Raw genomic sequence first — 23,995 nt, forward strand, 5'->3', positions numbered from 1 at the left:
ATAAAAGGCTTGAGTGGTTTCCGCCCAAGTTGGAGGACTCCACAAACACCAGGAGGAGGAGACTTCACGCTGTGTGAAGATCTCTAAGCGCTGCGGAGCCTATTGGACCCAGTGCATTTCAAGCAGGCAACAGGGGTCTGATCAGCCTCTAGCCTCTCCCCGTCACCGATTGCAATCCTCGATGTATCCCTCTCCCTGCGTGCAAAAGGATCCACGAAGCCTCGACAACTCCGTGGGAGTGATCTGAGTGTTGTCCGAGTCCTCAAACGAGGATTTAAGCGGAGCTGTGCCTGGGAAACTGTCCAGCCTACACCGCGACCATCTTCGGTGTAAGTAAACAATCTTGAATCAACCATTACGCGTCCGTGCCTAATTCCAGTGTGTCGCCTGTTCTCTCTGACCCAGCGTGCCCAGGCTGCTGGCCACAGCCCGCACGGCGCGAAAAAGGGCCCAGAACGCTCCCGGCCCGCACACCATGCACCGGTACAGGCTGGGGGCTGACTGGCTGGGCAGCATCTTGTAGAAGAGGGCCTGAGGGTTACAGTGGACAATAAGCTGAATATGGGCCAACAGTGTGCCTTTCTTTGTTTAAAAAAAAAAAAAAAAGGCTAATGGAATACTGGACTGTACTGGTAGGAGTGTTGCCAGCAGTTCCAGGGAAATGATTATTCCCCTCTGTTCAGCACTGGTGAGGCCACATGTGGAATACTGTGTCCAGTTGTGGCCCTCCCCCCTACAGGACGGATGTGGAGAAATTGGAGAGAGTCCTGTGGAGGGTAACAAACAATGGTGAGAGGACTGTGGGATATGACTTATGAAGAGAAGCTGAAGGAACTGGGCTTATTTAGTCTGGAGAAGACTGAGGGGGGCAGATTTAATAGCAGCCTTCTACTACCTGAAGGTGGTTCCAAGGAGGATGGAGCTAAACTGTTCTCAGTGGTGGCAGATGACAGAACAAGGAGTCTCAAGTTGCAGCAAAGAAAGTTTAGGTTAGGTATTAGGAAAAACTCTCTCACTAGGAGAGTAGTAAAACACTGGAACAGGTTACCCAGAAAAGTTCTGGAATCTCCATTCTTGGAGGAACCTCCATCCTTTGAGGTTTTTAAGACCCAACTAGACAAAGCCTTGGTTGGGGTCATGTGGTTGGGGACGGTCCTGCTTTGAGCAGGGGGTTGGACTAGATGACCATCTGAGGTCCCTTCCAATCCTAATTTTCTATGATTCTGTTATTTTAATACAAGATGAGTGGCTGATGGGGAAAAAATCCTTGTCCTTAAGAATAAATATCTTAGCTGCACTATGTTTCCAATGTTTTCTCATATATAATACACACCTTTCCCCAGAAAAGTCAGTTCCCCCAGATTGGGGTGCAAGGATTAAGCAGGAAGCTGATTTTCTGCCTAGGACAGAAGCAACCTGATTTGATTTCTTCTCCGTGGTGCAGCAGGTGTGCCATTTCTATTCAGTCAGCTGAGGGAGTCAATTGACTTAATGGCTCACCTCTTTACTATACAGGTGTTAACAATTGTCTCCCCTTTTTAATGGTCTTGATATTCCACTAATCAAGCTAATCCATTTTAGGACAATTTTGCTGTCTATTAGCTGTTCCTGGTCTCTTTTCTCCTATTTTATGGCCTTGGAGACTCTTTAGCTCCTCAAAATTATTGATCCACCCAGAGAAACCAGTCTTCAGCAGGAGCCAGGGTTTGAGCTTTTTTACTTCATGTTGTCTTTCAAAAAACAAGGTGTGTATTATGTTCTGGAGTGCATTGTATGTGGGAAAACATGGTACTTTGAACCCTGCATACAGCAGGAAACCAATGTCAGCATCTGTTCTGCTGCTAAAGTTTTCCCAAGCATGATGAAGGCTGTTGCATAGGGATCCCTGCAGGAAAAACGATCTCCAGAGGTGACATCACAATATGTGAGAGGACATGGGAGGCTAATGACAAATCACTGCAGATGGTATTTAGGAGATATCAGGAGAAGAACTTCACTTTGAATCAAGCTAAAAGGGATTCCTATAAAACTTTCCTGGAGTTTTGGCTGTATCTTTTTTGGAGCTGGCGCAGTACCAGATCGTAACTAGATAGTAGCCATTAAAAGCGTGTCAGCCCCAGAGTGCCAGTGAACGACTCAGCCTCATGAGAAAGCTTAGCTACTGCGTATGCTTCATTATTGATCATGCACCACTAGTTTACACAGTGCCCGAGACTTCTTCTGGTTCTCCTCTGGCTGCTGGCAGATGCCAATTTAGTTGCACAATTGGGATCTAATTTTATCTTGGATCCCCAAAATCATGCATCCTGCCATGACAGATATGCATGGCAGGACCTGCAATTTTTGGGATCTAGGATAAGATTAATCAGATCCCATTACATGCCAGACCTTTAAAGCCATACTATGAAGCATGGCATCAGGGAGCTGCATGGTGGGACTTTTAAAGGTGCCAATGTGTGGGGAGCCAATGGAGTACCCCTGTACTGGAATGTTTACAGCCTTGCCCTGCAGCCTGTAGGGTAAGGCACAAAATATACCAGATATAGGAGGAGTCCACTGACTTCCTGTATGCCAGTACTTCTAAAAGCTTTGCTCTGCAGCCCCACATGCAATCTGCAGGGCAAGGCTTAACATGCTGCACATTTAAATTAGTGCCATACATTAAATAGAACATCTTTGTGGCTGGTTTGCCATCTTATATCACCACAAATTGATTGAATGTGTAGCATGTTACAATTTATCACATAATTAACACGTTCATTTGCACCAAAGGTTATACCACCATGTGACCAACACTGTTCTATCTTGTAAGTCATCTCTGCATGTGAGCCATCATTCCTTTGTTGAGATTTTGCAGATTTGCCTCATATCAGGGTTTCTATCACAGACAATAATTTTTTATTAGCCCCTGGCACTCAAAAAAAAAAAAAAAACACAACACCCAGAAAAAAAAATAAAAACAACAACAAAACCTAATGCCATACATGGAGAAAGCTTGGAAACAGGAGCTATACGGATTTCTGAGACACAGGTTCTGTTTGAACAGTTATTATGCATCAGATTGTCAAACTTTGCAGCATGGACAAAAGATGCACCCAGATACTGTGGTGATGGGTGCAGCATTAGAACAGAATAGTATCACCACCACAATGGCCTTGTCTAGGCTGGGAGAATGTATTGTGTTAGAAAACATGTTAGCCAGCACAATTTAAAGTGTACAAAGCCAGTCATGTTTATGTAACTCTTCTGTTTGGTGCCGATGCCAGCAACAAAGGCTGTGCTCTTCTTTCGAGGGTCCCCCCCCCGCCCCTTTTTTTTTTTTTTTTTTTTTTTAATTAAAGGCCTCAACCAGAGCTCTACTGATTTTAGAGAACTAAACATTACTTCCTCATGGTCACCTTTGCAGGTGGTTCTTCCCCATTTGTAAGCACTATAAAGTCCCGCTCTACAAGAATAATTAGATGCCTACCTGCCTCTTTAGACACTTGAAGCCACTAGTGGGGAACTGCTGATGTTCTCAAAACAGTTGCCCGACTCTACAACCATCCAGCTGGCATTTGCAAAGCTGTCTGACAACTGATGTGGCCCTGCAACTAAGAAGCTACTCAGAACCATAGTTCTAAGCCAAACTCCTGGAGTCCCCAAAGTAAGATTCTTGAAGTAGGTGAGTGTCCCTCTCTTTCCATTGTGTCCTGATCAGTGGGCAAGCTCTGAACATCCCTAATACCTTTTTACCTGTCAAACCCCAGAGAAGGAGGGCCAGAGTGCAGCAATACTGGGGTACTGTACCTTTGAGTATTTGGGCTTAAAGGAGCCCTTGGGAACAACAACCTCTCTTGGGGGCAAGAGAAGGAAGGATGCCGACAGGAATGTGATAACCATATACATACATCTGACTTGGTTTGGTTCATTTTGTTGTCCCAAGAATATAGTCACCATCACAACTCTGAACATTAATACTCCCACATTTTGCCTTATAAAATGGAGCAGAGCGTTTAGTCCATGTAAATCTTCTAGCTCCGAGGGCTGTATCTGGTGGTGGTTTGCCCTGTTGGGGCGCAGATGACAGGTGTCACATTCCACAGCAATGTAAGTGTTATTTGCCAAACTAAGGGCACATCTACATGTGGAATTATGGCTTGTGAATAAACTGGAACTTTTTGTTCCACAGTTAATTGCTCTCAGGTGTGCCGTTTGAATGTGAGCCTGGGAGCAATCAACTCCAGAGCAATAAACTCTGCAGTTTATTCATGCACAGCATGTGAAGCCAAGGCAGCGCAGCCCTGGCTGGCAGGGAATCCTGGGGGGGTCAGTCTACCAACCTGGGTCTGCTCTGCTCTGCTCAATGTGCTGTGGAGGGACTGGCTGGGCCATGAGGGAGCTTTATTGTGGGGCTAGCCAGCAGGTAGTCCCTTCACTGAAGCATCCTCATGCCTTAGCCAGCCCCTTCAGCATCTATATGTGCGGTGCTGTGGAGTAAATTAGTTTACTCAAGCCTAATAGGGGTGTACGTGTAGATGCTGAGACATTTACTGCACAGCTAATTAGTGTACCACACAGTAGATGTCTTATGTAGATGCACCCTGAGAGAGTTACTTACAAGCAGCTAGTGAGCTTCTAAACCTGGCTGTCCTCCTTCATATTGGAGGTAAAGTCACTGTTATTACTGTGCTAGCTAAAGTCTGTAGTTAATGTTTTCTAAGGACTTGTCTACAGATAAAAAGTGTCCTGCTTCAAGTGTACCAGTAGTTATAACAGATAAGTCCCTTTGTATGAAAAGAAAGGGGGAATAATTATACCAGTCCAAGGATATGTCTACACTGCCTCCCCTTTGTGCCCAGGGTACTCTGCTCTTAGGTGTATGCTGCCTACTGACTTCCATTTGCATGTACCAAACTCCTAAAATGAGAAGGTGAAGACCCCTTTGGGGTTTCCACCAGAACCTCTCAGGTGTAACAAAAATGGAGCTCTTGAAAGCAGCCATTAAGGACACTTCACTGCCTTATTTCCAGGTTGGATAAATGGGCTGAGGGGGCTGAAGAGCAGTACTCCCTGGGAGCACTAAGCTGTCTACACATGCTTGGTACAGTTGTGTCCACAATACTTACTCACAGAAACCTGTTACAGAAGCTTTTTTTTTTTTTTTTAAAAAGGGGGGGAAAAAAAAAAAAAAAAAAATCACACCCTTAGCTCTTGCACATTTTACTACTAGAACGCATAAGTCCACAGCAGGCCTAACACAATGTGTTTTTCACATTGAAAACACAAAACACATTGACAAAACACATTGGGTTAACACAAAACCCGAGGATTGAAGAAAAAAAAAAAAAATCAAATGCAATCTGGGAACAAATCTCCACAAAAGTTGGGAGAAATTCTTGGGAAGGAAGAGGGGACAGAGACAGCTTTTTTTTCCCCCCTTGTAGGTTCCCCTGGCCCTAGGAAACTAGACCAAGGCACAAAACATGAGCAAAACTGTTTTTCAAAGCAGTGGATCCTGAATGTCCTCAATAAATTCAGTCATACAGAGATCAAAGGTGAAAATGAGAAAACTAAACCTAAAACCAATCCAGTGCTTTACTCCCCAAAAAGAGTCCCAGTAGGAACTCTGGTGTCCTAACACATTACTAATCCACAAAATACTGTATGCTGGCTAATTACCTGTGTGTCTTTATTCTTCATGTAGTGCTATGTGCTATCTTCACCCTCTCTTTGTATTCTGATTGATAGAATCTCATGTCACTAATCTGAGCAAAACTATTCAGAAACCAGCTCAGTTTTTACTGATGAAGGCTTTTCTAATCCTTGTTTGTTTATTACTTGAAGTGATTTATCTCTACTGTGCACCAGACTTCTAATCATCCTGTCCTGTCAACCAGCTCAGCACCCCTCTGAGTTTCCTGCCTATCTCGTTCAATCTTTGTTCTTTCCACAGAGTACATGAAAGCAAAAGATTTCACATTTGCAATTTGTCTCTAAATCCAGCTAATGACAGAAAAAAAACCCACAGGTCTCTGAAAGTATATTTGTCTGTCTGCAGAGACACCACCTATACAACCACTGAGGCTGTGTGCGCTAAACATTTCTAAGGCCATAATGGAACACAAGGAACTATAAAGGTCTGGAGCAAAGGCACCTCCTGGGTCTAAGATGACCCAACATGACCACCTAACTAGTGATGACAGTTCTGTCATTTTTCATCAGGCAAGCTGACAATCAGTTTCTTCAAAGATGCAGTGTCTTTGGTTTGACATATCGACAGCCCAACTCCCAGAACAGGGAAATAGTCTGTCCGGAAGGGTAGATGCGTTTGTCTCAGAAGCAGTTATACCAGGATGCCAGCAGTGAAGTAGAACCTGCGAGTCAGGCAGAGGAATGCTGCCTGCATTTGAACAAAAAAAAGCCTCCGGTGCTTTCTGCATCCCTGGGCAGAACTGCAATGCCCAAGTGTGCTGCTTAGTTCTCCAATGCCTGCTGGTGCTCCTGAGGATGCCATGGGAAGACATCTACTGTGCTCTCTCACAAAGGTTGCTTGCCTCACTGTGGCTGGCTTGTTCCTGTAGCTATGTGGGTGGAGACCAGTTGAGGTTATGGTCTTCATGTCCCCGTTTGGGGGAGCTTGCATATCACATAGCACTGTGGATGGCAGTGCTCAACTTGGTTTTGTCACTGGGACCAGGCACTCCCATCTGTCGAGTGCCCATTCTTAGGGCCAGACAGCTTGACTTCCTTTCACTCCTAGGGCAAACCCTCCAATTTTCCTTCCACGTCTTGATCTTTTAGGAGAAAAGGAGAATCCTTGGTTATTTATGATTGCTCTCATGAGTGTCGGATGATGGTGTTCCTGTGGACATAGTCTTTCTAGACTTTAAGAAGGCCTTTGACACCATCTCTCACCCCATCCTCATCAATAAATTAAGTGACTGTGGCATTGATGCCTGCACAGATGGATGGGTAAAAAAAATTGGTTGATGGGGCGCACCCAGAGAGTAGTGGTGGATGGGTTGTACTCAACCTGGTGAGATGTGAGCAGTGGGGTACCCCAGGGCTCGGTCCTCGGGCCCACACTGTTTAACATCTTCATCAGCGACTTGGACGAGGGGGTGGAAAACACTCTGTCCAAGTTTGCTGATGACATTAAGATGTGGGGCGAGGTGGACACACTTGAAGGGAGAGAGAAGCTGCAAATAGATTTAGACAGACTACAAAAGTGGGCAGACAAGAATAGGATGGGGTTCAAAGTAGACAAATGCAGGGTGCTGCCCCTTGGGAGAAGGAATCCACAGCATACATACAGGCTGGGGAGTTCCCGTCTTGAAAGCACAGAGGCAGAAAGGGATCTTGGAGTCATTATTGACTCCAAGATGAACATGAGCCGCCAATGCCAGACCGCAGCCAGCAAGGCCAGCCATACCTTGTCATGCATCCAAAGGTGCATCTCAAGCCGGTCCAGAGAGGTGATACTCCCCCTCTATGCGACTTTGGTCAGGCCACAGTTGGAGTACTGCGTCCAGTACTGGGCGCCGCACTTCAAAGGGGATGTGGCCAGCCTAGAGAGGGTTCATAGGAGGGGTACCCGCTTGGTGAGAGGGCAGCAGGACAGGCCCTATGAGGAGAGACTGAAGGACCTGAACCTGTTCAACCTCAGTAAGAAGGGGCTGAGGGGGAACCTGGTGGCTGCCTACAAGCTCATCGGGAGGGGGGTGGGGAAAATCAACAGCAAATAGGAAGAGCCCTTTTCTCCCCAGCACCACCTGGGGTGACGAGGAACAATGGTCATAAGCTGATGGAGATTAGGTTTAGGTTAGAGATCAGAAGGCAATATTTTACAGTTAGGGTGGCCAAAATCTGGAACCAACTTCCCAGGGAAGTGGTCCTTGCCCCTACCTTGGGCAGAGTCAAGAGGAGGTTGGATGATCACCTGTCTGGGGTCTTGTGAACCTAGCATTCATTCCTGCCTGTGGCAGGGGGGCAGGCTAGATGATCTGTTCAGGACCCTCCTGACCCTAGCTACCATGAAACTATGAGTATCTCAAGTTGCTGGTCCTCGGGGCTCCTCCTCCCCTTACATCCCATCTATGCACCAACCAAATCTTAGTTAGGCTGCCGGTTGTCTGGTAGAAGGATAATGCAGCCAGTGGTTTGCTCAGCTGGCTGTGTTTGTTCACAACTTGTAGTCTCAGTAGGTTAAAGAGTCTTTCAGCTTCGGCTTAAGTCACCAGCCAGGAGGCAAACGGTTCTGTCAACTTTGGGTGATCACACTCCTCATCAGTTGTGGCACTGCCACCATCCTTTATTTGCCTTATCTATGGGGCCTTCTGACCAGGCAGTCCATACTTGAGCTATGTGCAGGGTGCCCAGGGTCTTGAGTCCTTTCACTGGCCCCGAGGTCCTCCAGTAAATCATGTCCCCTTTACATCAGTCCTATGATTGTTTACCAGCCCATTTCCAGTCCAGGCTTAATGCTTTTGCCTCCAACAGTTTTTTTATCCTTCAGTGCTCATGACTGGTGGGCCAGTCTGGCATTACTACCTCAAACAAAAGGAATGTCTAACTCAAAAATAATGTGCTCTTTCTCTTTTCTTGTTGCTCACGGGGGTGCGGGGAGGGGGGGGGAAAAGCAGGTGCCCCTGGAACTCCTGCTGGAAAGCAGTCACAGTTGCCACTTCTGTTGTTTCATAGTTGATAGGGTTGGAAGGGACCTGAGCAGATCATCAAGTCCACCCCCCTGCCATGGCAGGAAAAAGTACTGGGGTCAAACAACCCCAGTAAGGTGTTCATCTAACCTCCTCTTAAAGACCCTCAGGGTAGGAGCCAGCACCACTTGGCTTGGAAGTTGGTTCCAGATCCTAGCCGCCCTGACAGTGAAGTAGCGCCTCCTGACATCTAGTCTGAATCTACCCTCTGCCAGCTTGTGACTGTTATTTCTAGTCACTCCTGGTAGTGCTCGGGGGAACAGGAACTCCCCCAATGCCTGCTGGTCCCCTCTGACTAGTTTGTAAATGGCCACTAGATCCCCCCTCAGCCTTCTCTTGTGGAGACTGAACAGGTTCAGGTCCCTTAGCCCCTCCTTGTAGGGCCTGCCCTGCTGCACCCTGATCATGCGGGTGGCCCTCCTCTGAACCCTCTCCATGCTGTTCACATCCCTCCTGAAGTGCGGCGCCCAAAACTGGACGCAGTACTCCAACTGCAGCCTGACCAGTGCCGCATAGAGGGGGAGGATCACCTCCTTGGACCTGCTCAAGATGCATCTGTGGATGCATGACAAGGTGTGGTTGGCCTTCCTGACCACGTCCCCACACTGTCGGCCCATGTTCATTTTGGCATCATAATGATCCCAAGATCCTTTTCTGCCTCTGCACTGACAAGAAGGGAGTTCCCCAGCCTGTAGGTATGCTGCTGGTTCTTCCTCCCCAGGTGTAGCACCTTGCACTTGTCAGTGTTGAAACCCATCCTGTTCTCATCCGCCCACCCCTGTAACCTGTCTAGGTCCGATTGCAGCCTATTCCTCCCTTCTAGCGTGCCCACATCCCCCCACATTTTAGTGTCATCAGCAAATTTGAACAGGGTACTTTTTACCCCCTCATCCAAGTCACTGATGAAGATTTTGAACAGCGCGGGTCCAAGGACTGAGCACTGGGGGACCCTACTGCCCACATCCCTCCAGGTCGAAAATGACCCATCCACCATTTGTCTTGCTGAGTGAGGCAGCATCTCTCTGGGACTTCCCGTGCTGCTCACTCTTTTTTGCGGGGGGGTTCAGGCCTCTATGGCTGGACTTCTGCTTTGCTTTGCCCTGCTCTGCTCGCTTTGCCCCTACTGAGACAATCCTGCAACTGGGCTCCACCCTCCCTCTGCTGCTGTTCTGGGACTCTCTCTTCCTCTGCCAGCGTCAGGTGCACTCCTATGACATCCACCCTAGCACGCTGATCAATCCATAGCCAGCATAAGCTTATGAACCGGTGTGGACATGGTGCCTGGGGTGGACTGACTGCACCCAGTCCCTGGTTACCACCAGGGTTGCCTCTTGGGATCTTGCCACCCTGGCCTAACTTGTCAGGGTACTCCGCACTGCAACAAGCACCAAAAGAGATCAGTCCTTGTGGACTTCTCCTTCCAGCCTCTAAAATCTGCATCCATCATTATGCTTTAATTTCATACCCCTGGCAGTCATCCATCACTCTATGATCTTTTCCCTTGTTGCCTCCATACTCATTATCTCATTGCTGTCCCTCTTTACTTTACCTCATCCTCTGTTTCCACTTCTTTGATCCTAAGCCAAACTCCATCAACTCCTACTCATGTCAGTATTTTGAAGTGTTAGGCAATTGGCTCATCTGGATGGAAAGACTGTAAACACTCATGCCTCGGGGCAAAAACCCCTCACTGCTGGGAAGAAACTCTCTTGGAGCAGCAGCAAGACAGTAGATTAGATGGATCACAGATCTGATCCAAGATGGCAGTTCCTGCATGCTCCTCCTTCTCCTTGTTGCTCTCTTCTTTCCCCTTACTCATCTGCACAACTTCCTTCCTGTTAGAGAAGATTTTTGGTCATCAGAAGCAACACAGTGATTTAGAAAGACCAACAGCTAGTTCCTTCCTGCCCTTTGACTTTACCTCCTTTGCTCATTGTCAGCAGCTCAAAGCAGGGAAGCAAGTTGTCCGACAGAGAAATTCTTCTGAGGTACAGGAATCCCCAGATGGGCTATAGCCAGCTCTATGCAAATGACTACCATCCCCACGGCATGAACCAAGGCAGGCAAGGGCCTGAGGAAATCTGAGCATGGGTAGTGATTTCTAGGCATCTCTAGGAGCCTTAAAAAAAAAGGACGCTGTCTTGAAATACAAAACACACAGCTTCAACACAGTTATCACTAGGAGGACAAGTGTGTGTTTCTAGCTAAAATATCTACCACCCCTACTAATATGGCATCTCTCTTGTGAAGCAAGTTACTCAAGAGTTCTTGGTAGAGCAAACTTAATAATTCATTGCAAATATCCATTTCTGTTTATTGACAAATCCATGTTTCCATTATGTGGTAACCTCAGTTCTCTCTGATGTATTAGCTAGCATGAAAACAAGCAGGCCAAATCCAACAGATACTTCAGGGTTATCACTGAGTTTGGTTCTCCATTTTATTCTGAAGTATTGTCCATTGTACATATATGACAGACCTATATATCGACCATTGCAGCATCCAGTCCGCAAGCCTCTCTCTCTCATCTTCCATGTACCAAAGTAACACACTCTCTCTTTTTTTAGTGCTACAATTTTACCAAAGAATCAGACAAATCTCATACATATATGGTAATGCTGCAAACTTTGAAGGATCAGTAGTATTGTGGCTGCAAAGATTCCCTGCTGCCACCAGAGAGCAGCCACATCCCTTGGACCTGTGAAGGAAATGCACAGGAGGGAACAGCAAAGTGAACAGACTGAAGTGTTGCCACTTTTGGAATTCTCAAGCCTGTGTGCTGGTGTCAGTCCCACAGTGGTGTCATGAAGACTGACTAGTTGCTGGTACAGAGCTTTGGACATAATATGGGTTTGATTCCACATACTTTCAGGTCCAATTGCAGATAAAAAGTGATTCTTCCAGCAAGCTTTGTTTTTTGTTAAATGGTCCCTTCTTACTATGCAGCTTTTTGTTGCCAGTTTTGTGGGCATCTGGACATTTCTTCTCTACTGTCATCATCCTTGTTTTTTTCCTCTTTGGGAGATGTTCTGGAAGACCCCACCCAAAGCTTTACTGTGCAGCAAGTTAGATTTAAAAAACAAACAAACAAAAAACCTGTTTGAATAGACTGCAAAGTAATTTTTTGTTCTTGGAGAAGATTTTTCTTGGCTTCCTGTCAGATCTATCATCTTGTAACTGAAAGGTCATTCAGAACCTTTCAGTTGCTGTGATGGCCTCCCCTGGTATTTTGGCCTTGCTGGGGATTCTGCATACCCGAGGTGGTTCTGAAGTTAAGTACTCTTTTCCAGGTTTTTGCATGGCATTGTCCTAGTCTCTTATAGGTAAAGCAACAGTGATCATGCACATTATTCATTCACAAATTATTTTTCTTCTCAGATGTTACCCCGTGAATCCTGTCTGCGCTCCTATGAAGTAGGTTGTTTTAGTGTTCCCATTTTAAAGGTGGGGAAACTGAGGTAGAGATGTTAAGGGAATGAGCATCAGAACCAAAATGAGAACGAAGCAGTTTCTGGTTCCCAGGTAGGGCAATCTTGGTTCTTTATTTGGTGCAGAACGTCCTGCATCCCACATCAAGCCAATGTTGTACCCACTCAATCTACTTCAGCATAGTCATGAAAAGGATAATACATCATGAAACTGCAGGTGGTGCTATCCCTTAAATCCTACTTCACAGAGGTATCTCCTATTTTCTTGACAAAGATAATCAGCTAGTGCAGTATGGTCTTTCATTCTGAGCATCGCTGTTAATTCACTTCATGAACACAGAGTTGGTGAGACAGAGCACTTATGGCACTGCTCACTTAGCATCCAAGGACCAGCTCACTGAAGCCAATGGGATGTGCTCCTTTCATTGAGCTTGGATACCATGATCCCATTTTATAACAGAAAAAAAAAGTACCCCATGATCACTATATAACCCTAAGAGCTCTAACTCTAAAGGATCTTTGATCTCAGTGATCAGGTCCTCATCTCTTGGTGCAGACAAGCCCTCCTAGAGCAGAAAGGGGGAGAAACGAAGCACTGCATATGGGTCTCAGATGTTAGCCAGTCTAAGTTCAGAAAGGAAATCGATGTACATTGACAACCCTTGAAACTCTAGGATGGGAAGAGAATGGCTAACTCCCAAGGCCAGTGAGCATCCCTGTTCCTTGAGTCTCAAACAGTCAAGGCACAACAGACTTGGTTGCACTTTTACCCTCCCTCCCAGCAAAAAACAAGAACATGCTACTGCACAGCGTCCACTCCATTTTTCTTGGCTACTGACCCCTGAAGTGTTGAGTATTAAAACAAAATCTGCCTCATGAATTGAATAAACTATACACCAGATTCCCAGCCAGGTGACAAGCAGGTCTGGATTGACTGAGACCCAACACACTCCTGTTATGGCTACAGGGCATTTTTTCCCCTACTGTAACATGGGTTATGGTATTGAAATGCTGAGAACCGCTGTATTACACACTCCAGCCTTAATTCGCAATACATCCGATTAAAAATAATCAACCTCCCCCATGTACCAGCTCTGCCCTTTGCTTTTTCCAATTATTTTCAGCATTAAAATTGCATTTGCTCGCACAAAATCCCCTGGGTGTCAGACTGTGGAATGGAGAAAGGAAGGAAGCTGCAAACTTCCCTGCCCTTTGGTAGCCAATTGAGTAGGTTTGGGTGTCAGTTTTATATCTCATGGCTCCTCCGTGCGAGGACTGTGTCATGCCCCAGCAGAAGAAAGGAATCAGTGAGCTAATGGGCAGTTTCCGTCTCTAGCTGCTTTGATCCTTACCCTTTCTACATCAGCTTGAACTAAAGCCAGAAATAAATGGCCAGCAGCAGCACTGCCAAGCAGCAACTCCCAAGCATTACTACTGCTGCTATTTATAATTCCCCCTCTGTCTGCACCATATTGATGAGATAACAAGCTTGCTGTTTTGCTATGCAAGCCTTATTTTTGCCACAAATATCTCTTGCTTTGTCATCATTTTCCTGTATTAATAAGAAACAGAGCATTTGTTTTTTTTATTTATTTTTTCCTGAGGTGCTTCACTTTTCTGTAGAAATAAGGGAAACAGCAAGGCAGGTATTCTGGTGAGTTAAGAGGTTTGCAGTGAAATTCACTATTTAAATTGAGACGTGAATTAATAGTCAGCTGCTTTGGCTGTGACTCATCACTTTCTGCATTAGGTAGGAAGAACCATGGCTGAGGACAGCAGCAATCCCATGCCTGTCTTTTCATAGGACATGTAAGGTCTGATTTTGCAAGGGGCAGAGGAAACTTTACTGACTTCTCTGGGATTACCCCCATGTGTAGTACTAAGCACATACTTGTTTTGCTGGACTGGTGCCAGATTACCTTACAGAATTAGGCATTTCATCCACATGTTAAAGGAAAAGTCCTTTAACTGAACAGGGATGAAATCAATAAGGCAGACTGCCCCCATCCTCCTAGGTCCATAACTCCCATTTCCACACAATTCACAAACCCACTTTCAGCATTCCTTCAATAGGATTTCTGTGGCATTTGTGACCCCACTTGTAAATGTCATGTCCCATTTAGACTTGCAACCCCTCATTTGCAATCCGTGTAATAAAGCTCTATAAAAATGTAACAGGAGTCAATATATCACTACAATCTGATAGAATTCAAGAGAGAATGAGGTACTTCCCAAAGAAGATTTAAATAATTCTGTAGCATCAAACAGATTTATATCCTGGCCACATAATGCAATATGTTGGTTTAACAACTCTTCTTCAGCTCCAGGATCCTTTTCCATAGTGGTTTGCTCATGCACAGGTTACAGGAACTGATATTGGGATTCAGAATCTTGGGAACTGAGGTCTTCACAGGCCACAGGCCCCGATTCCTTAGATGTGTTGAACACCCGTCACGTCTGCTGAAGGCAAATGAAGTTTGGGTGCAATGCCTCCGAAACTCAGGCCCTCAGTAACTTGTCCAAGTCACACAAAGTTCACTGTAGAGCCCGGGGCTAACCTGCTTCTTGAGTCAGAAATCACTCTACTCCTAAAAGTGTTCATCTAACTGACAGGTGGACTTGAGCCACACAACCTGAAACCCTAACATCTTAGAAAACTTTTGAGCTGGATTTGAAATTTGCTGCTGATCCTAGTTTTCCAAATCTTTGATTTTAGATCTGAACATTCTAGAGCCTGAGAGAAATAAATTCAGGCAGTTTGGATCTGGAGTTCACCTCTTAGTCCATCTCTGCTACTATTTCAGTCAGCACCTGATCAAAGTTTATCTTAAGCAGAGGAAACAAGTAAATCACAGTTTAAGCTGGGGCTTGCTTTCCATTATGCATCCAGTCTCTCCTGCTCCCCATAATTCTCTAATCAGGGTGTAACAGGTTGCTTTCCCCAGCACCACCTTCCCTGCTATCTGCACCCAACGTGGGGCACCCTTGGAGTCCCCTTTAAGGTTTCTTGTGTCCTGCTCTTTACTCGCCTGCCACATCTTGATGGAAATTGTCATGATGATGTTCTTGAAAGCAGGAGACTGCCTATTGTATTTTGTATGTTGGGATCTTTTGCCTCCACAGGCCTCAACCCCATCTTCTCCCTACCTAGGCCTCCCTATCTAAACCCACCAAACAGGGTTTGACTCTGAGGCTCTAATCCTCTTTCCTGCTCCAATCTAGAGCCCAGACTCCCTGGCCTAGAGGTCTAGCCACCAGCCCCACAGCCAGGGTGGTGGTGGAGGTTCAAGGCCAGAAAATGGACTTACTTAATCCCACCAAAAGAGATTAGAATTGCATGTCAGGTGCACCAGGCCACCCCAGCTCTTTAAGGTCATGCCTTCTGGCACCAGGGTCAGTGCACCCCAAAATCCTGTACCCCCTCTGGCACCAGGTGCTATGTACCCCCAAAAGCCACACCCTTGCTGGCACCAGGGTCCCTATTCTGTGGTGGGCCCCCAAATGAGGCCTCCTCCTTCCCCTAGTAGCCTCACCCAAACCACTGGGTATTCAATAACCAAAAGAAATATTGACAGTCCCATCCATGGGCAATAACAGCCACTAAAAAAAAAAAAATGTGATCCAAGAAAGGCACATGCCAGCTTACATTTACACCAGGTTTGTGCTTTGGCTCCCCACCATCAGCTTCTGAGGCGGCTGCTGTCTCTCAGGACTACCATGGTCCCCTCTTCCAGCCTTTGGAACACTCACCAAGCCTCTCATGGAGCTCTAGGATGCACTCCTTCCCTTTAGCTGGCAGCCTTTACTGCTGCTCTCCCCAGGGTTTTTATAGTCTTGGCCTGCCCCTTCCAGTCAGCTGACCAGCTGGCAAGGCTCAGTATTTAACCCCCTCCTTACCAACATTTTGTGCCCAGAAAGTTCTGGCCTTTAAGGGGTGGACTTGTCTTCTGGTGACAGGGCTAGGGTTTCCTGTTAGACCTCCCCCCCCAAATCTCTTCTCCTTTGTCTGGGGTCTTTCTGAACCCTCAACCTGCCTTCTAGTAACAGGGCTAGGGTTCCCTGTTACACAGGGCTTTCAAACTCAATTGCCTCCACGGGCCAGATCTGGAGTATGGGGCCAAGGGCTGGACAACCTATGTCCAGCGGCAGGGCAGTGGCTTGTTGGAGCTACTGCAATGGCACAGTTCCAGAACCCAGAGGATGAATGCCACCGCTGCTTGCCTTCCATTTTTGCCTGCTACCAATTTGGGTCATCAACTGTGACCAAAATCCCCTGAATTTGGCAGCAGGCTAGGGGGCGACAGCATTCACCCTTGGGTTCCTGAATTGTGCCAATACAGTGGCTGTGGCATGTCCTGTTATTTAACCCACTTGTAGCCTGTGGGCTGCCACTTGGTCTGCCCTGCTTTAATTTATGCTTCAGGTTTTATCCTGGGGATTGTGTATGTGGACGTGTGCATGGACATATGCCTGTGTTTATTCATGTACATGCATGTGCATGTGGGCATCTGCAGCCCCGAGATAATTTGCTGACCAAACATAAAGTGAAGATTGTAGATAAGTTTGTAAAATTCTTCTTAGCGCCCTTTTGCCACGTTCTGTCTCATACCAGACAGGTGGCTGCAGGAACCTGAAATTGTTTACTGTACGTTAAGACAGGGGTTGTCAACCAGGGGTATGCATACCCCTGGGGCTACTTGGACCGGTCCTAGGGGGTACAGGCAGGGACGGAGTGCTGCTGCCTCCTAGGAGCAGGACGAAGGTGGAGCAAAGGCAGCAGTGCCCCTCTGCACAGCGGAGAAGCTCGCATGTAGCAGCCGCCACCACCACCACACACCAGCCCAGTGAGTTTCCCCTCCCCACAGCGGGGCATTGCTGCCCTCAACCCAGCCCAGTGAGCTTCCCTGCCTTGCCCCACCCTGGCCCTGCTCCTGGGAGGCGGCAGCACTCTGTTCCTGCCCTCCCGCCTGCTGTCCCTGTGACACCCCACTTGGCACCCCCCCACTTGGTGTTCGGCTGTGCGCTACCCCCACCCCCCTTTCGGTGTCTGGCCATCAGGGGTACTTAGACTAAAAGAGGTTGAAAACCCCTGCATTAAGACATAGAAAGGTTTGACTGCACATGATATCACTGCCCTGCATGCTCTGAACTTTATTCTCTGTACTTGTCTTCCTCCTATTTTTGTCTAGAACAAAATAGAACTTCACAGCACTTCCAATTCCCAGTCTTAATTCCTTAACATAGATTGACAGTCAAAGTCACATCTTTGGCAAGGACATGTCTTCCTTGCCAGCCCACCTGGGACAAACAAGCAACCCGTTCACAACACCCACATTCTGACAAACCCTAATTGCATGGTGGTTTTCACTTTCCATCCACTGGTAAACCCCCCCCATCTCCTTCTCACATAGCCAAACCTGTGACCCCTTCCACCTGCAAAGCCGCCAAATTCTTCTGTGCACTACCAAATTGTATCAGTCCAAACAGCTACAATCTGTCCATAGACAGAAGCTAAATAGGAGCCAAACTAAAACACCAGATGCCAACGCTCCAGAATTTGGAGATGTCAGACCTTCTAGGTGTCAACTTTATTTCTGGTATTTATCAATATAGTGGAATGAACCAAACTCTGGTTGGAAAGGTTCCAACCGTTTTTTTTTTTCTGATCAGTCCCTACCTGTACCAGGCACATCAAGGGACATTACAGATTTAAAGCTACAAGAGTCAGAAAACTCAGGTGAGTTAACTTCCAGTGGGAAGTTAGGAGTTGCATGCTCTCATCCTTAATTCTTTTGACACTTCATGGATCAGTAGATCTTTTACTGTTGTGTCTTCTAAAGGTGGCCAGAGGCCAGATTTTAAACAATTAGAGGAATACTCCATCTAGTGGTTGAACTCTGTATTTGACCACAGTTAAGGTTTGGACAGGAACCAGTGTGGAAGCAGATGAGCCAAAATCAGGCCTTGGCATAGGTGGACCAAATCCAGTGGGAAGTCAATTACCCACCTTTCATCTACCCCACACTGGGCAATGGGACAGAGCATTCCATGGCCATAACAGCCTATTAAGAAAATCTGGAGTAACTTTGTGGAGATAGAAGTTGCTGAGAGGTTTGATCATCCTTCTACTTAGATAGGTAGGGGAGATAGGTAACATTTCCACTTACAACACACAAACCAATACCTCACCATAGAAACCCTGTAATGGGATCATGAAACCCACATAGATATTTTTAAAGACTACATGCTAATCTCTAGTTCTTTTCTGTCATCGTTTCTAGTCCTTTATTTGCTTGCTGAATACCAGCCATGTGTTTATAGATGTAAAGAACAAGAAATAACTAACAAAGTTAGCACGCTAGACAAAGTAGACAGCCTGGTATCTCCTGGTGACTAGGAGGTGGCTCCTTATACAGAGGCGAAGATGAAGAAATTGTATGACAGGGGAGTTCCAGCTTACTCGTACTTATAGTTGAACAATGTTTTCAGTTAAACAGAGTACCAGATAAGAAGGTGGAAGAGAAATGACAGCAGTCCAAGTTTGGTGTAATTTAAGCTAGGGATTCCATAAAAAATACTGTAAAATTCAGTGTACATACACATGCGTGCGTGTGCACATGCGGGGTATTTTCTTGTATACAACACACACACCTTTTCTGCCAAATCAGCCCCCCAAAACTGGGGTGTGTGTATTAATGAGGGCAGCTGATTTTCTGACCAAGATAGAAACACCATGCTTAATTCCTGCTCCACAGTGCAACAGCTGTTATTATTCAAGCAGCTGGGAGAGTCAATTGACTTAATGGCTCATTCTTCTTTACTCCAGAGGTGTTAACATTATCTATCCTTTTAATGTTCCTGATGTTTCACTAATCAAGCTAATCCACCTTGGGGCAATTTTGCTGTCTGCTAGCTGCTATTGGTATCTCTTCTCTTATTTCATAGCCTTGGAGACTCTTTGGCTCTTTTCAAAATTCTTGATCCAACCATGGAGACCAATCTTCACCATCAGCTAGGGTTTGAGCTTTAGTTAAGCAGGAAGGGGAGGGTGAGTCAGCTGATGATTACACTTTTTTCTCTGATCTATGCAGTCATAACTCCCGAAAAATATGTTTTTCTTCATATTGCCTTTCAAAAACAAGGTGTGGATTATTTTCCGGAGTGCACTGTATGTGAGAAAATATGGTACTCTTCTAACATGTTTTAAAAACTTTTTGAAAAAAAGATGTTTGTTTGGGTTTCAGTGTCCCCTCAGGAGATCTCAGCTACTCTATGTTTATCTCAGCTAGACCACGATACCCATGGCCTCTTTGAGGAAGGAGTATTGAAAAGCTCATTGGAACAATGACTCTTAACTAGGGAGCTGTGGCACCCTGGGTGATGCCAGATCCTTTGAAGGCTGCCACAAGGTGTGAGGAGATAAGCAGATAAGCTAAGCGGATAAGCTCAGGCTTGTCACTGTGGCTGATCCCCGACCCCTCACTGCAAGGTCCCTCTGCAAGGAGGTAAGTACTGTAATATATAAATTAGTTTTTGAAACTGGGTGCCACTCAATTCACAACAATTTTGGAGGGGTGCCTCAAGTTAAAAAATCATAGAATCATAGGAAGTTAGGATTGGAAAGGATCTCAAGAGGTCATCTAGTCCAACCCCTTGCTCAAAGCAAGACCATCCCCAACTAGGTCATCCCAGGCCGGGCTTTGTCAAGACGGGCCTTACAAACCTCCAAGGATGGAGATTTCACCACTTCTCTAGGTAACTTGTTCCAGTGCTTCACCACCCTCCTAGTGAGAAATGTTTTCCTAATATCCAACCTAAACTAACCTTGTTGCAACTTGAGACCATTACTCCTTGTTCTGCCACCACTGAGAACAGTCTATCTCCATCCTCTTTGGAACCCCACTTCAAGTAGTTGAAAGCTGCTATCAACCCCCCTCAATCTTCTCTTCTCCAAACTAGATAAGCCCAGTTCCCTCAGCTTCTCCTCATAAGTCATGTGCCCCAGCTCCCAAACCATTTTCATTGCTCTCTGAAGGTCTCTCTCCAACTTGTCCACATCCTTTCTGTAGTGGGGGGCTGAAAACTGGACACAGTACTCCAGATGAGGCCTCACCAGTGCAGAATAGGGGGGAATAATTATTTCCCCCAATCTGCTGGCAATGCTCCTAATAATGCAGCCCAGTATGCTGTTAGCCTTCTTGGCAACAAGGGCACATTGCTGACTCATATCTATCTTATTGTCCACATATTGAGAACCACTGCGTTAAAGAAAGAGTTTGATTCTCTAAGATGAGATGTGCTGAACAGCCATCATAAGAGTGTGCCTTGGCCACTGGACCTGTTTCACCCTGATGTGTAAATTTGAACCCAATCATCCTTGAGAGATGTCAGAGAAAGATCTGTAGGCAAGCTGCTACACTCTGCTTGGGGTAGTGTGCTCTGCTAATTTAGGAGAGACTCTTAACTATTTTCTGAATGCTAATAAATTATGCATGCAGCACTGGCATAGGAGAGAGACTGTTGGGCCTGTACTTTTCTACCTGGCAGCAGAGCACTAGTACTGATCAATCATTTAGTATTGACTAACCAGTAGGAAGATAAAAGACAGGATAATATAATCTTGCTTCCTGAATAATGGAACTGAGTGTTCTTAAGGTTAAGTGGTTCCTGATACACAGCCCTTGAACAAGAGGTGCACCTAACATTTTTAGATCTTTTTAAATAGGGTTTATCACCAGGGAAAATAGGCTTAGAACAATGAGGGTGTAGGGTAGAAGCAGTGCTGAGGGAGAGGAATTTGGGAGAATAGGGGAAGAGCTGAGGGGGGGATTAGGAGCCGGGGGGTGGGGAGGGAAATGGGGTTGGTAGCAGAGAGGTTTGGAGTGTTCAATCCAGGGAAAGGGGTCAGGATGAAAGGGAAAGACATGGAGTTAGAGAACAGAGGGAGTGAGTTGTATTAAGGGGCCAATCAGCCTCATATTTTACCTTCCATGTACACCAGGATCTCCCTTGCCCCAGGTGAGCTGGCACCTGGGGCTGCCCTGTCATTTTTGGGTGGCCTGGACCCCTCACTCTGTCTTCCATGAGAGAGAGGATTTGTGGGGTGGGGGTTAGATGCTGGCTGGAGTTGAAAGAGTTGACTGGGTTGGAAGGGCTATATGTAGGGACCTACCAAAACTGTGATTTTGTGATTTTCATGGAAACCACAAAATTGGTAGGTCTCCTGCAAAGAAGCCCAGTCCCCATTAAAAAGTATGGAGACCGTGAAAAGGTGCAAAAATGACCAGCAAGCAGGGACCCCACCCCCAGAAAAGGGAGCTTCAAACAGAAAAAGGTGCAAAGCCCTGGCATCCTGAAGCATGGGGAAGGGAGAGAGGGCAACAAAGAGGGGGGGTGTGTGGATTTTTGTGGTGGAGCGCTTCACCCCTCTCCCCATACCTCTGATTGGCTAAGGGGCCCTGGCTGTCCTGCCTCTTCCCAGAGATCGACAGATGGCCATCTGTTTGTCAATCTCTGGGGAGGGGCAGGACTTCTGAGGCCCCTTCACCAATCAGAGGTGTGAGGACAGGGCCTGCCACACTCCAACGCATAAATAGCACCTCATGCTATGCTGGGACCACAAAATCAGGGGGCAACTGCCCTAAATTCGGTAGGTCCCTAGCTACATGACATGAAGTGTGCCTTCTTCTGACTTCCTGCTTTTCATAAGCTTTCCTTAGAAGTACCTTCGCTCTTTAACTCCTGCTTTTCAGAAGCTGGCGTTTTGCTGAGCACATTGCTCCAGAAAAGCACAAGATACCACTGAGCAACTTTAGCTCTCTTACCAGTGCTTTGTCAGTGAATATACCATTCTCATGACTGGCTGACTCACAAAGGAGAGTGGAAGATTTTGACAGAGAGGCTGACAGCGAGAGGTGGCACTGACCTCTCAGGATCTGCTTCTGCTCCTGCTGAAATCACTAGCAAGAGGCCGAGTTTAGCGAGATGAGCAAGTCACGTACATCCCTTCCAAGCCGCTCATTGCACACCAGCTTCATAACCGCCCGTAGTGTCATTCCGTTAGTTCTCCTGAGGCCTTGTGGCAAACTGAGAAACAGAGAGAGGGAAGTTGAACACTGTGCAGGACTAATTCAAGGCACGTCAAGGCACACTTGGGCCTGAGCCTTTCTTGACAACCAGCTGGGCTGGAAAAACTTGACCATATTGTTACAACACGCTTTCTTTTTCAGCTCTGTGGATAGTTTACATGTGAGTTGCCCTTTTGTGGACAGTTTATGTAAAAATAACCACACACTCCTGGGGATAAAACATCTATCTTGTCCCCCACCTCCAGATATTTAGTTTGAAGGTAGATACAGAAGTTTATCTTACTAAAGCTGGGCTGGGTGTGCAAGCACAGTAATTACAGGCGTTGCCCTTCACAGCATTTACAATAGAACATGAAAGGCATGCTCTGTATGACCGACGGGCGCTTCACAGCAGGTAAAGGTAGACAGCCTTGTCTGAGGGATGAGCGCAGCATCCAGGGATGGGCAGGAAGGGCGTTCTGTGGGTTACGTGCTCTCTCTGGTATGAGTGGGGACCTGCAGAGAAGCCAGCTCCGCTTCCCACGTGTTACTTTCAAACTGGTCTGAGGAGCAGCTTTGTGGGGCAAAGCAACTGGCCCAAAGAAGGGTGAATGCCCAGGCTTATCAGAGGAGGCCCAGCCTCTATGTTGAGCGGAGAAATGCCTCCTGGTAGGACTGCATCTTGTCAGCTCCAGAGGTTAAAAAACCAGGAGCTTGACCCCCAAAACATGAAGTAATTGTTTTACAAAAAGGTTATATTACCATTATAGATCCGTGTGATGATCAGTTTTGCCAGCGCTCCCTGATTTACTGAATAAAGTCACCTTGGCCTCTGCTGCAGGAGCTCTTACCCTTCCCCTTTGCCTGGCCCTGCCCAGAAATTATTTCTGCCCTCAGCCCCCAAATCAATCCTGTCCACCCGAGGCCCCTGTCAGATCTGCCCGTTGTCACATCCCCCTAGCTGGGGTCACCCTCCTCATCCTTTCCTCGCAGCCTCACCTCTGCTGTTCCTGAGGCTCTTCATGCTGCTTTGGCAGGCTTGGGGGGAGATGAGGAGGGGTGCCCTTCTCCTTCCAGGTTGTCCCAGGCGGCTTAACGTTTTCTGCCCTCCGAAGGCAGGTGCTGAAGGGGAAGGAGAAGCCGTTTTCATTGCTCAAAGGGGAGGAAGAACATGGCTTCCCTGAGCTCCCTCAGGTCCCTCCTCGAGTGCGGATGTTGCCGAGCTGCTGAGTGGAGGGAGAAGAACTAGGTCTTCCTCCATACAGTAGCCTTGAAGGGTTGCTCTACCCTAGGAGGCAGGTAAGAGAAGTAGCTAATCAAAGGGGGGTCTTCCCAAGGCATCACTGAAGTACAAGGGAGGGCTGGGCTTCTTTGCATCCTCTAGACTGACTCCAGCCTTGGCCAAAATCCCATTGGCAACACTACATTGCTTCTCTGAAGGTACCATACGTTCTTGCATGTACCACATCCCAGAATACACTGTGTTTTTGATGCTCAGAATGAAGAAAAAAAGGTCTTTCCTTGGAGTAAGTAACTGAGTTGCAGCAGCTAGGTAGCCAACCCTGCTTCCTGTGGCTTGTTGCAGATTTGACTTTAATTTTCACCCAGTAAGTGGCAGAACCTGCTCTTACCATATCTCTCACATATAATGCTCCAATATCCAGCAGCTAGTTTTTTAGGGGGAAAGGCATATGGTGAGAAAATAAATTGTATCAGTAGTCTAAGGGAAAGGCTAAAGGCTCCAGTTCAGTCTGGAAGCCCATAGCTTAATCCAAGTGAATGAAACAAGCAGTAGAAATAGAGC

General features: G+C 46.6%; 1 long non-coding RNA gene across 2 annotated transcripts in view; it reads right to left on the reverse strand.

The window, feature by feature from the left end:
- The window catches only part of LOC112551184, a 33,459-nt gene extending 9,716 nt beyond the window's left edge, over positions 1-23,743 (reverse strand). Inside the window, exons 1-4 of one of the 2 annotated variants that reach the window (XR_003095397.1) lie at positions 23,191-23,743; positions 22,050-22,210; positions 10,246-10,531; positions 5,199-6,776 (exon numbers count right to left, since the gene is read on the reverse strand). This is a non-coding gene — a long non-coding RNA (uncharacterized LOC112551184). Of the gene's footprint in view, positions 1-5,198; positions 6,777-10,245; positions 10,532-22,049; positions 22,211-23,190 lie in introns of those variants that run through there. The other variant, XR_003095396.1, reaches the window with a different exon arrangement.
- Positions 23,744-23,995: the final 252 nt, after the last annotated feature.

Source organism: Alligator sinensis, unplaced genomic scaffold (assembly GCF_000455745.1).
Source record: "Alligator sinensis unplaced genomic scaffold, ASM45574v1 scaffold974_2, whole genome shotgun sequence".
In the NCBI taxonomy this organism is placed as follows: Eukaryota; Metazoa; Chordata; order Crocodylia; family Alligatoridae; genus Alligator; species Alligator sinensis.